Raw genomic sequence first — 11,176 nt, 5'->3', positions numbered from 1 at the left:
AAGCTACACTGTTGACTTCCTCACACTTTAATACCGAGTACCAGTGCAGTGCAGGGTTGCAGCTGCAGCCAAACCCAGCCACTCTACAGTGAGTGAAGCAATGCAGTTGTTGATGATGCAGGTTTGGAAGTCCCAGCAGTGCCAGAGGTTCTTGCTTTTGATTTCTCTGTGCAGAATGTGGGCCTGAGAGATCGGGACACATTTAGTTTGAAACTCACTTCCCTAAACTGGAAACTTTCACACGTAGAAACAAGTGTCTCTGCTTCACACACGATTCTGTGGGAAAAGATGCCCGACAAAAAAAGTTTACTTCCTTTTCTTTAACTCAATCCCCTCTGTTTTTACTAGGTTTTGCAACAGCAAACCCCCCAACCCTATATTCCTTTGAAAACATCTTATTTTTTTAAATCCTAGTCAGACCTTACATTTCTGCTCCTGCTTACGATTTCCTGCTTAAATATTCTGTGAATAATTAAATATCGTAAGAGCTGAAGCTGAGAAATTCAGGCTGTGAAACAGGACCAGTTTTTGCAGCTATTTTCGCAGCGTGAGCCCGTGTCTCTTTCCCTGCTTACGAAAACACACTTTATCCTGCTTTATTATGGCTAAACTCCTGCAGATTGTCCGCTTCAGAGAAATGCAGCCCCGTGACCTGGCAGGAGTCCCCGCTGGCGATAACCCGGTCCCTGCTGGGGCCCCGGCTAATCGCACCTCCCCACCCTGCCTGCCTTCCCCCCACCTTCCCAAAGCCTCCTCCAAAACCCGCCCTGCACGACTGTGACATCTTTATTTGCTCTTTAACGGAGTCGTCCTTCACAGCAGCTCCTTCCTGATGTCTCCAAGCGATCTTACTCGAGCCTGAAGATTGTTGCAGCTTTCTCTGGTCGCTTTTCATCAACTCAGAACTGTTTCTTTCAATACCTGGACTGAACTCAGTGGGTGACAAACTCAGGTCTGTGCAAAGCTGTGTCTGGAGCCGCAGTAGAAAAGGAGTGGGGGAAAAGATGAAAGTGCAAGATTCCTTTACTGCTGCTAACAATGAATCATCTGTATATAAAAATTACCAAAACCTAAAAAAAGAGAGGTGCATTAACATACGTATAAAGAGGAAGTGCATAACAATGATCTAAATACTAAGTCGCTACCATGATCCAGGAAATAATTACAGGCTCAATTTTCTGAGAGATGAAAGAGACAATCCTTCAGAAATTTGGTTCTGTCTCTGCCATATAGACACTGAATAAAACTTTTGGGTTTTTTTTTGTCCTGCTACATTACCCTAGTGATAAGGAATACTATTGCTGCTGAGAGAATCCTGTCAATAACAAGAGATTTCAACCTTAATGACTAGGTAATACTGAAATCTGGATATGGCAGAGTAATTCAGACTATTGCAGGTATGGTGGCCTATTTTCTCCTCATTTTAATAAAAATAACTATGTTCTTTTTTTTGGCTAAGGTCGTGTCTTTACAGTAAATGCCTATTGAATTTTTTGCTATCACCGCCTTGAGCCTTGTGACCATGAGCCCAGTGGAGGGGACTTCATCTTGAAAGCAAATCTGAGGTCAGTCACCTCATTTAAACCGTTTTCTTCAAGACTTTATGTACATCTTTTAAGTGTTGGTTTCCTCCCTCAGGGGCAGATGAGGGAGACAGACTATTTGACTCATCAAACAAATGTAAGCAGTTCTTAAGGCTTGACACTGAACTATTTTCTGCTGGATTTTCAGTCTTCTAGGTACCCATTCTAGCTGCCCTCTCCTCATGTGATCTAGTAAGTGGTGATTGCTAGTATTTAAATTTATTTCTTCCACTTTATGCTTCAATTTGACATACTTTCAAAATAGTTATTTACCAAACAACACATCAGCCCAGGTTTTGCATGAAGCTGCAGTCAGGCTGGCACCAAATAGCTGCGTGGGCTGGATTCCTGAAACCACCTGAGAAGTATGTTGGTGCCTAGATATTTAGAATGTGTTTATGTATAGCTCTGCTGAGTGTGACAAGGCTTGTACGAACTCAATGACTAAGTGGCACTTTAGAAGTGGTGTAAATGCTGCCAGGTCTCAAGACGTACTGTGACAACATGCAAAGATGCCCAAGTTAGAGGCAAACAAGGCCACAACTAGAAAACAAACCAGCTCTGGAACTGAATTAACCCACTTGCCTATGCTGGCTAGCTGGCCCCTCCGAGAGTGCATATGCTCATTAATTTGGGTGTGCCTTCATCCTCATACCGACTTCAAGACCCAGGCTGCTACTTATGACAGAAGTTGCTAGTGTGGTTCCAGCATAGCTTCTTGCTCTCATGGAGAATTGGGTTGGTAATGGTAGGTGAGATTATTACAACCTCACCATATTTCTACAGTACCTGGTTTTATCCCTTTGGTTTTGCACACAATTTCATCAGTTCCTGGCTTTGGGATGTTTCTTTTCTTGGGTTGCATGTGTGTGTACATTGCATGCAGAAGGAGCAATGGTGGTGGCTATTCTGCAGAGAACTTACTGGTCTGTACTGCTGAAAGAGATACTGGTACGTGCTGGTGAGACAGAGAACAAGATGTTTGTTAGCAGATATGAAGTCAGTATGTGTCTCTGGCTAAACTCAGCTGAGCTGAAGTGCAGTTATACAGTAGAAAGGCAACGATTTCATGATGGCTTTTGTATGCAAAGAATTGTCTGGAAAGCAGGCACACAGCATGAGCCAAGCCGCAATGGAGCCTTGGTGCTTATCAGCTATCTGTTCTTGTTAGTTTCTTTGAGTACAGGTGGGTTTTTTCAGCTTAAAATGATGAGATTAATATAGATCCTTGGCTTCATATCACAGCTAGCAAGAGAGCAATATACCTACCTTGAAAGAAGAAAAAATATTGGTTGTGAAAAATACTCTGTGGAGAATCCCAGAAAAAGAAAACTCTTTTCCTTCTTGTTCTGTTATTAAAAATAATAAAGCACAGACTTCCTTCTCTGCTCTGTCACACACACACCCCTCCAAAAAAAAAAAAAAAATCAATTCTGATTTGGAGAGACTGGAATTAGGCAGCATCTTCTCACCAAATATCAGAGGAATTTTATGAGGCTTGACTGATTTTGAAATTGAATGGGTAATTTCTATAGCATGTGCATAATATAATTGCACTCTCATTTGGCTCTGACATATTAGATGAACTTTTTTTTTGGCAAGTATGATTAATTGAAGAGACATCAGACATCAAGCTTTTAAAAAGCCCTCCTGCAGTGGAGCTAAGCTACAACCTTCTTCCCAAAATGGGAACCAAAACTTTTCAACCAAAAGGAACTGAGTGTTAGATGCCTCAGCCTGCTTTCACAGCTTTGCAAACCTTAGACAGGAGAACAGAGGAAAATGAGCACTCCTCACAGAAAGCCAAATTGCACTGTGAAAGCAAATGGGTGAGTGAATGAGTAGCAGGGAACTCACACGAGGGAGGAGAGAGCTGCCTGTACCTTATGACATACCATCATCTGCTCCAGCACCAGAGCCCTCTGAAAGCTCACATGTACTGTCATTCAAAAATTATTTCTGTGTAAGACATGGCTTGATTCTTACTCAGAGGATGAGGAACCTGAAGTGCACTCTGGAGCACAGATGTGTTGCACAGCTGCATTCTGCAGGCACACAAGGCGTACCTGCTCTACAGGGCACGCAGGAGTGATGGCAGGCTGCCCAGAGAGCAGCAGGCTGCTGTGCAAACACGGCATGTCTCCTGCATTGCCAACCCTGTGTCTGTCCCCCCTCAAGATGTTTTTTTCCCTGGGGTTGCAGCACTACCAGTGTTAGTTAAGCCCAAATATTTTTTAGCTACAGAAAAATTACTATAAAGCTCCAAGTGACACTGTAAGCAAACTGATGGATTTCCTCCCGTGGCAGCTGGCCAGCAGTTTGCTGCTGAGAGGAATTGCCAGGCAGCAACTCCTCTTTTTAATCTCCTGTGCAGGTTCAAGAATTGAAGAGCCTTCACTTTCTGTCCTCCTCGGCTCCTGATCTCTCTCTTACCCTCAGCAGCAGAAGTTATTGCTGTGTTCATTGGGAGCTCTACCCCTTCCTTTCTGCCCTCAGCCCTACCGACAGCTTGAGCTTTGCCTCTGGTCCCCAGAGGAGATGTGACACCCTTCCAGCACTTTTCAGACAATATTAGAAGATGGTGATGGATATTCGAGTGAATTAACCTCCACCTCAACAATTATTATGAGCAGCAGCTGAAGGAACTGGGATTGTTTAGTCTGAAGAAGAGAAGGCTATGGAGAGACCTCATTGCTCTCTACAATTCCCTGAAAGGAGGTTGCAGTGAGCTGGGGACTGGTCTCTTCTGCTCAGTATCAAATGACAGAATGAGAGGAAGTGGCCCCATATTGCATCAGGGGAGGTTTAATTTGGATATTAGGAAAATTTTCTTTACTGAAAGATTGGTCAGGCACTGGAACAGGCTGCCCAGGGAGGTGGTGGAGTCACCATCCCTGGAGGTGTTATAAAAACATGTAGACCTGGCACCTTGGGACATGGTTTAATGGCCACGGTGGTGTTAGGTGGATGGTTGGACTTCATGGTCTCAAAGACCTCCTCCAATCAAAACAGGTCTATGATTGTATGAACTTGTGATCACTCTACAGTTTGGGTGTGATTACCTGGGCAAGGAGCACTGACACCTTGAGTTCCAGTGCAAGTTTGCCCCAGATATTGCTTTGCCAATGTGAAGGATAACATCTCTTTCTTCATCAGGGTACCCTCTGACATACCCTTAGAAGCTTTAGATGGGAAAAGAGGTGGTCAAATGGGCTGGAGGGGAAAGGGAAACCCAGAAAAGCAGCAGTTGATTCACACACAAATCAGCAGAGCCTGCTATCACCCAGCCACATTACTGAGTTATCCACCCCAAATCTGGACAGCTTCCAAATTCTACATTGCATATTCAGCTCATCTAATTAAATGTGTTTCAGAGGCTTTGCTTCTCTGTGCGCCTCCTCAGAGTTATTCTGAAAAAAAAGTCTAGGAAAAAGAGGCAGCTACCATTCACACCTTGAATCCTGACTCTGCTGTACTTGGGAGCACTGTAAAACCACTGGCTGATAATTAGTTAATAGATGCCTTTATTAAATAGAACAAACACTATATTCAAGGCAAGATATTTGTCATCTGTCTGAGACCTGGCTGCAGATGTTGTGTAAGGCTGCAGTTATTTCTGGTTACTCCTTCCAGGGAACAGTTTTGCATCCTTTAACTCTAGATAGCAGCCCCCAAAGGCAGGGTGTACCTCAAATTGCTTTAGCTTCTGTCTCATACATCCATCCTTCAACACAAAATCTGAGTAGCTTGAGTCAGAGTGGCTTGAAATATGGGTCACAACAACCAGTACAGATTCATTAGGGGTCTTATAGTGCAGGTAAATGTTCCCACCTGCTGTGGGCTGTGCACAGAAGCATGCTGGAGTAGAAGTCCACGCAGGACATTTTCGAGGTGACCAAATAACAGTTTTTTTCCCCAGAGTAGGGTGAGTTCTGTCAGACCTCTGCCCTGCATTAACCATCTGAGTCTGCAAGGCTTGCTTCTTGTGCACAGATGGGTATCCCTTGCACATCTCCTGAGCCTCCATCAGTAGCAACCTACACAAAGGTCCCCTTTTGCACTTCTGCATTGCCCAAATGTTGGGCTGGTACAGTGCCTTCTGAGGAAAGAAATATTTCACAGCTCTGTCCTGCCAGGGGAAGAAGTGTGGTCTCTAAATATAACCCCAGATTCATTACAGAGAAAAATGCAGGTTGCATTTTATCAGTGCATTTGAAATACTTGGTGCTTTGGAGGGAAACTTTTATTACAGCAGCAGATGCCAAATCAACTGCTGTGTCCCAGCCATCCCCATGGAGAGGACAGCATGTCACCTGAATGTAAACACAGATGCTGGGAGGAATGATAGATTTTTTAATCACATGTCACCAGTTTTAATACAGCCCAGGTTTTCAGCGGTGATTTACAGGCTGGTTTATGACCCCCATGACATTACTCTGGATTTGCTCCAGAAGAAAAGAGCTCATATGTTTTGTCTTTTTTGTTATTCTCAACTAAAATGTCTGAAAAGGCACTGAAAGTTACCATGGCGTAGCCTGTGTGTACCAGTGGAGGAAACAGTCTGGCTGTCCATTCCTCATTGCCTTGGATAGAAATCCTGGTCTTTTTTCACTGCATCTAAGTGCAGGTTTCAGGATGTGTTCACCGGGATTTCTGGAGCATCCTCCACCAGGTGAAGTGCATAAGGACTTTTTAAAGGCCATGCCATAGCAGACAAACTTGGCTGGTTTACCTAGACAAGTTCATCTTCGAGTTGCAATCTATGGCATTCGGAGCAGGCATTTACTGATGTTTTACATCTCTCTTCTTATTTATGACCTTGTCCTCAGCACTAGAAATTTTGTCTTTAACTTTCCTATATGTCAGCCTGAAACAGTCTTTTAAAATTTTCTGTTCTACTTTGTGTTACCACAGCCTGGCCCTGCAAGGAGAAACCTCTTGCACTCCTGGATGGCTACAGGATGTAAGTCCTGGGCCTTCCTGGGAACTCCCCAGTCATTCATCTTTACAAGTTTTTCACCTTATCATCACTGATTTGTTAGTTCTTAGCACAGTAGGTGAAGCATCACCTTGGCACTGCTCCTGCACTCCCGTCTGCTGGAAGCAGGTCACTTGGAGCAGGTGAACTTATACGGGGAGTGACATGTTTCCGTTCAGTATTGCTGCAGACAATGGTGTGCCTCTGGGCAAAGATGGTAGATAAGAGGAACTGTAAATGGAAGGAATGTGGGTGTAGGTCGTTGACTTAATTAGCCAATGTATTCAACATGCATGGGGAGTGGGGCTGGTGATCTGAAGACTGCCACACGAACCAAACTTAAAGTGTATATAAGTGATTGTGGCCACTTCTAGCTCAGACATAAAATAAAAATCTGGAACAGAGAAACTTAGAAATGGAAGAAAGGTGAACATTCCAAGGATAGGCCATAAAATGGCAACAATGGATAAGTTAATGTCACTTCACTGGAGCATCAAAAACTTTATGTCTGCAAGCACAGCTTGTGTCTTCCCCTTGCTGCTTCTGCTGTGCTTGCTATCCTTCCCCACCGCTGTTTTGCTTTGCTGCTTCACCACCATTTGTCCTCATCCCCATCTCCATCTTCTTTAAGGTTGTTACATTCTGTAGTAGTTTATTCTCCTTATACTGTTATAAAAATACAATTTCTTTTTTTGACCTTCCAAACTTTTGAGTTGTAGTGAATTTACTCTACTGAGGGAGGGATCTGCTCTAACCCATCACAGTGATACAAGTTGTACAATAAATGTCTGCCTGGGTAAACGTGGACTCCGTCCCCCTATTTGCTACAAATTTGGCCCAGAGAAATGAGACACTTCAGTCCCTGTCCTGTGAGCTGGGAGCAGGGAGTGACAAGGACATCTGTGTCCTACATTCAGCAGCTACCATAGCCATGCTACTCCCTTTCTTGTGTTTGATGATGTGTTTTTAAGGGGTGTCACTCTGCATGAGCTGAAGACAGAAATGCAGTGTCATTTATGCTACCAGTAAGCTTCTGTTTACTAAACCCAGCATCTATAAGCATGAATATTTAATTCTTACCACATAAGAATTAAATTATCCTTTTTGGTTTGAAAAAAGAAAAAGTGTAATAATTAGTTCAGGCTTTTTCTTAAACTGAATAATAAAAAAGCACAAAGAATGAGGGGCATGAAGTCTGCTCTCAGCTGCTCTGAAAATCTCCTGTTCATAACCCAAGAGAAGAAAGTGGGAGTTTGTTCTAATCCAACTTCTTTTAGCACTTAAATTTGCACAGTATATATTGCTCTGTAGTGAATGCACTTGCTTATTGATGAGTATCTCCTTTACCCCAACATATTAGAGAAAGCAATACTATAAGAAGTAAAAGCATGGCACAGCCTAGTCCTGTCTGCTACTGGAGGGAAAAAGTTATCCTTGCTCCTAGAGCATGAGCTTTATCCTGAGACTGGGATAAACGGGCTTGAAGAAGCTCTGTAAGAAGAGAAGGAAGGCACAAGAAACACTTGGGCCATACCAACATCAGAACTGCTAGTACCCAACTTTGTTTAATAGTCTATTTACTTTTCCCCCCCAATGAGCAGAGATTTAAAAAGGGGAAAAAAAAAGAGTTACACAAATATGGGGATTGCAGATAATGGGTTCATTTGTGAGAAGGATCAGCTGTTGCTCAGAGCAGGCATGACCGTGCACTACTCTAGCAGATACCTGTTTGGAAGAAAAGAACAAATAAAGAATTGTGCAAGTACATATACCACAAAAACATGTCTGGTGAGTTTGGGAAACTCTGCGGGGGTGGGGGTTGGACTACATGACCTTCAGAGGTCCCTTCCAACCCAGACCATTCCATCATTTCATGAAACAGGGCAAGAAAAGAAGGAGCTCACTGACAGTTGGGCTTTCCGGCTATAGCATTCACTTCAAGTCCTGGTTTCTCATTAAATGACTAAGGGGAAGAGAGCTTGAGCAAAAAGTTGAAGTCTCCCATCAAGTTGTTGAGGGACGCAGCATTCAAAGTCCCCTGTTCCGTAGCAGTGTGGGCAGCCTCTGGTTTGGGCTGGGAAAGAAACAGTGGCTTGACCCATGGGATGGCAGAGCAGGGAGTATGGCTGCTGAACAGGGAAGAGACTCTTCCCCTTTCTGATTAATTTTAACATTTTGCTCCGAATATTAGAAAGTACATTTGCAACAGATGTTTCATGGGGAGAAACCTCTTTAATCCCTTCCTTCAGGCTAAATAGCTTTACAAAAATCCTCCCCAGGGCTTTGATAACCCAGTAAAAATAACAGCTGAGCTACAGATGATCACTAATCTTGCTGTATGCGTTCGATCACAAAGTGGATGGCCAGTAAATTCTCACTTGTGAGGGATTTCTGCTTAGATATGACAGAAACTGCACTTTTAAAAGCTCCCAATACAAATTAAGAAATGTAAGATGGACTACATGCTTGGGTCATCAAACATCAACTGCTCTGAATCACAGCATCTGCTGGGATAAATTATTTCAGGGCTGAAAGAAGACTGAGCCAATGTGATTTAACAAGCAAAATATTACTCCATAAGAGTAGGAAACAAAGTTTACTTATGTGTCCTGAATTATATATTCTTATTGGCATCTGTGCTGAATGAATGCCTCAGTCACTGGAAGCAATAAGGTCCGAGCTAGACCAACACTGAGTGCTTTGGAGTATCCCAGCCCTGAAAACTGTTGAAAGACATGTAAGCACTAGAGACATAGAATGAGAGATGGTATTAATTTTTTTACTTGTCATGTCATACTGCCTGGAGGCCTAGGACAGGAATTTGAACCTCCTTTGAGCTGGGCAGTATGCACAAATTAGAACAGACCTCATTAAACTGATACAAATCCTGTGCTGGAGACTATTACATGTTAGAAATTACAGTTTCTTTGTACCTCCATCTATGCCTCTGTCATTCATAACTAGTAAGACCTTAAATAGAGATTTTGTTAGATGCAAACCCAGCAGCAGCAGAATCTGCCAAGTGCCAGGTACAGATTAAACCGCTGGCTTTAGGCTCTGCAGCTTCCAGAGTCACACAGCTACACCACCATCTAAATTGTTTCTAAACTTAGATTATTTTTAAAAAGGAAGTTCATCTTTGTCCTTTATTGCATTGAGCTTTGCTGCTCTATTTAGGTCAGTGGCCAGCTCTTGCAGCAAATACTCCTTGATCTTGCAGAAGCCAGTCTGGAGAGAAAACAAAGGCTCAAGACTTTGTTGGAGGAGTCCTGTTAAGTGGTGCCAAAGCCTGTTGGCACAGCTATTAATTATAACTGTAATTCCTGGGCTTTTAGAAAGCTAAAGCCAGAGATGATGCTGACATTGCTCTCCTTTGCAGACTCTTACTTATCTTGAGGCTCTCTCTTGCTCTATTTGTCCTGAAGCATTTGCTTTCAGAATTCTCCAGGGTGGAGTGGCAAGGCAGAGTCCACTCCTGTCTGGCACATCAGGCTAGAACTGATGGCAGGACAACAAGGCCACTGCCTTCAGTCCCTTAGCTGCTGGTTGTGCATAGCACTTCTCTTATAGACTATGGAAATTAATCCATTTGGGATTACATGGTCAACAGTGAAGGAGTCTGATCTTTCCCACATAAAGTATAAGTGCTGTCTTGGTTTAACTCCCTGAAAGGTGATCCTCTCCATCTGAATCTCATGCTCACGCACTCTAGAGGATTAATTTTTTTTTCCTCATCACCTTCTTCTGTCTCCCTGAGTGCTGCAGGGATTCTGAGCCCAGCTGCAGAACAGACTCTTCCTGGGACAGAGGCAAATAAGGCCCAGAAGGCACACATAAGAGACAGAGGGGAGAAAACTGGTACCAGTTCTCCTGGCAGAAAGTAGATAATGACAAGGGTGAGCAGAATCTCTTCAGGCAGGGAGAGGGACAAAAGACACAGGCAATTCAGATACTTGAGGGACAAAAATAAAGCTAAAATTATTTTGATGAGTACTAGAGTGCTTCTCTGAAAGCCAGGCACATCAGTGCAAGGTGGGTATACTCTGTAGATGATGAAAAACTCGCAGCATCCATTACCATGGATGCAGTCCATTGCATGGGCTGTGGTCTGAGGTGCCATCATCAGCAAAGGAGGACACAAGAAGGATCTGAAAGAAAAGCAGGCATGGCAACTACATCGTACCTCGAGGTAGTGCAGCAAAAAAGTACTTCCTTACTGTTCACTAATTCAGCTCTACATAGCCATAGGAATCAATTTATGCTGCTTCTTTCACTGTCTTCATCTCTTAATTTCCTCTGTAAGCCAAATCTATTGTTCTCACTTGAGATCCAGAGCTGATGGCTTGTTTGCTTTCACTGTCAAGTATTGCTTTCTATTTCACTGCCTTACCACTTGTACTTTGAAACAAAGGCACTACGTAAATGGAAAACAAATGATATCCTATAACAAAGCCTCTAAGACTCTTTTGTGTGTTATCATGAATTGTCTTCTATCACCCCATATTGCTGACCAATTGTGAATCTTAGGACTCTTTGCTAATAACTGGAACCCTTTTCAAATTGCTTTGATGCAGCCTATCAAGGCCTCATCTGTGAGGTACGTGGTGAGGTTGCT

General features: G+C 43.2%; 1 long non-coding RNA gene across 1 annotated transcript in view; it reads left to right on the top strand.

Annotated features, from left to right (window-relative positions):
• The first annotated feature begins 1,459 nt into the window (after positions 1-1,459).
• The window catches only part of LOC135179553 (uncharacterized), a 29,367-nt gene continuing 19,650 nt past the window's right edge, over positions 1,460-11,176 (top strand). The window contains exon 1 of the long non-coding RNA XR_010304040.1: positions 1,460-1,565. This is a non-coding gene — a long non-coding RNA (uncharacterized LOC135179553). The remainder of the gene's footprint in view (positions 1,566-11,176) is intronic.

This window comes from Pogoniulus pusillus, chromosome 11 (assembly GCF_015220805.1).
Source record: "Pogoniulus pusillus isolate bPogPus1 chromosome 11, bPogPus1.pri, whole genome shotgun sequence".
Lineage (NCBI taxonomy): Eukaryota > Metazoa > Chordata > Aves > Piciformes > Lybiidae > Pogoniulus > Pogoniulus pusillus.
This window is presented reverse-complemented; position numbering and strand designations above follow the sequence as displayed.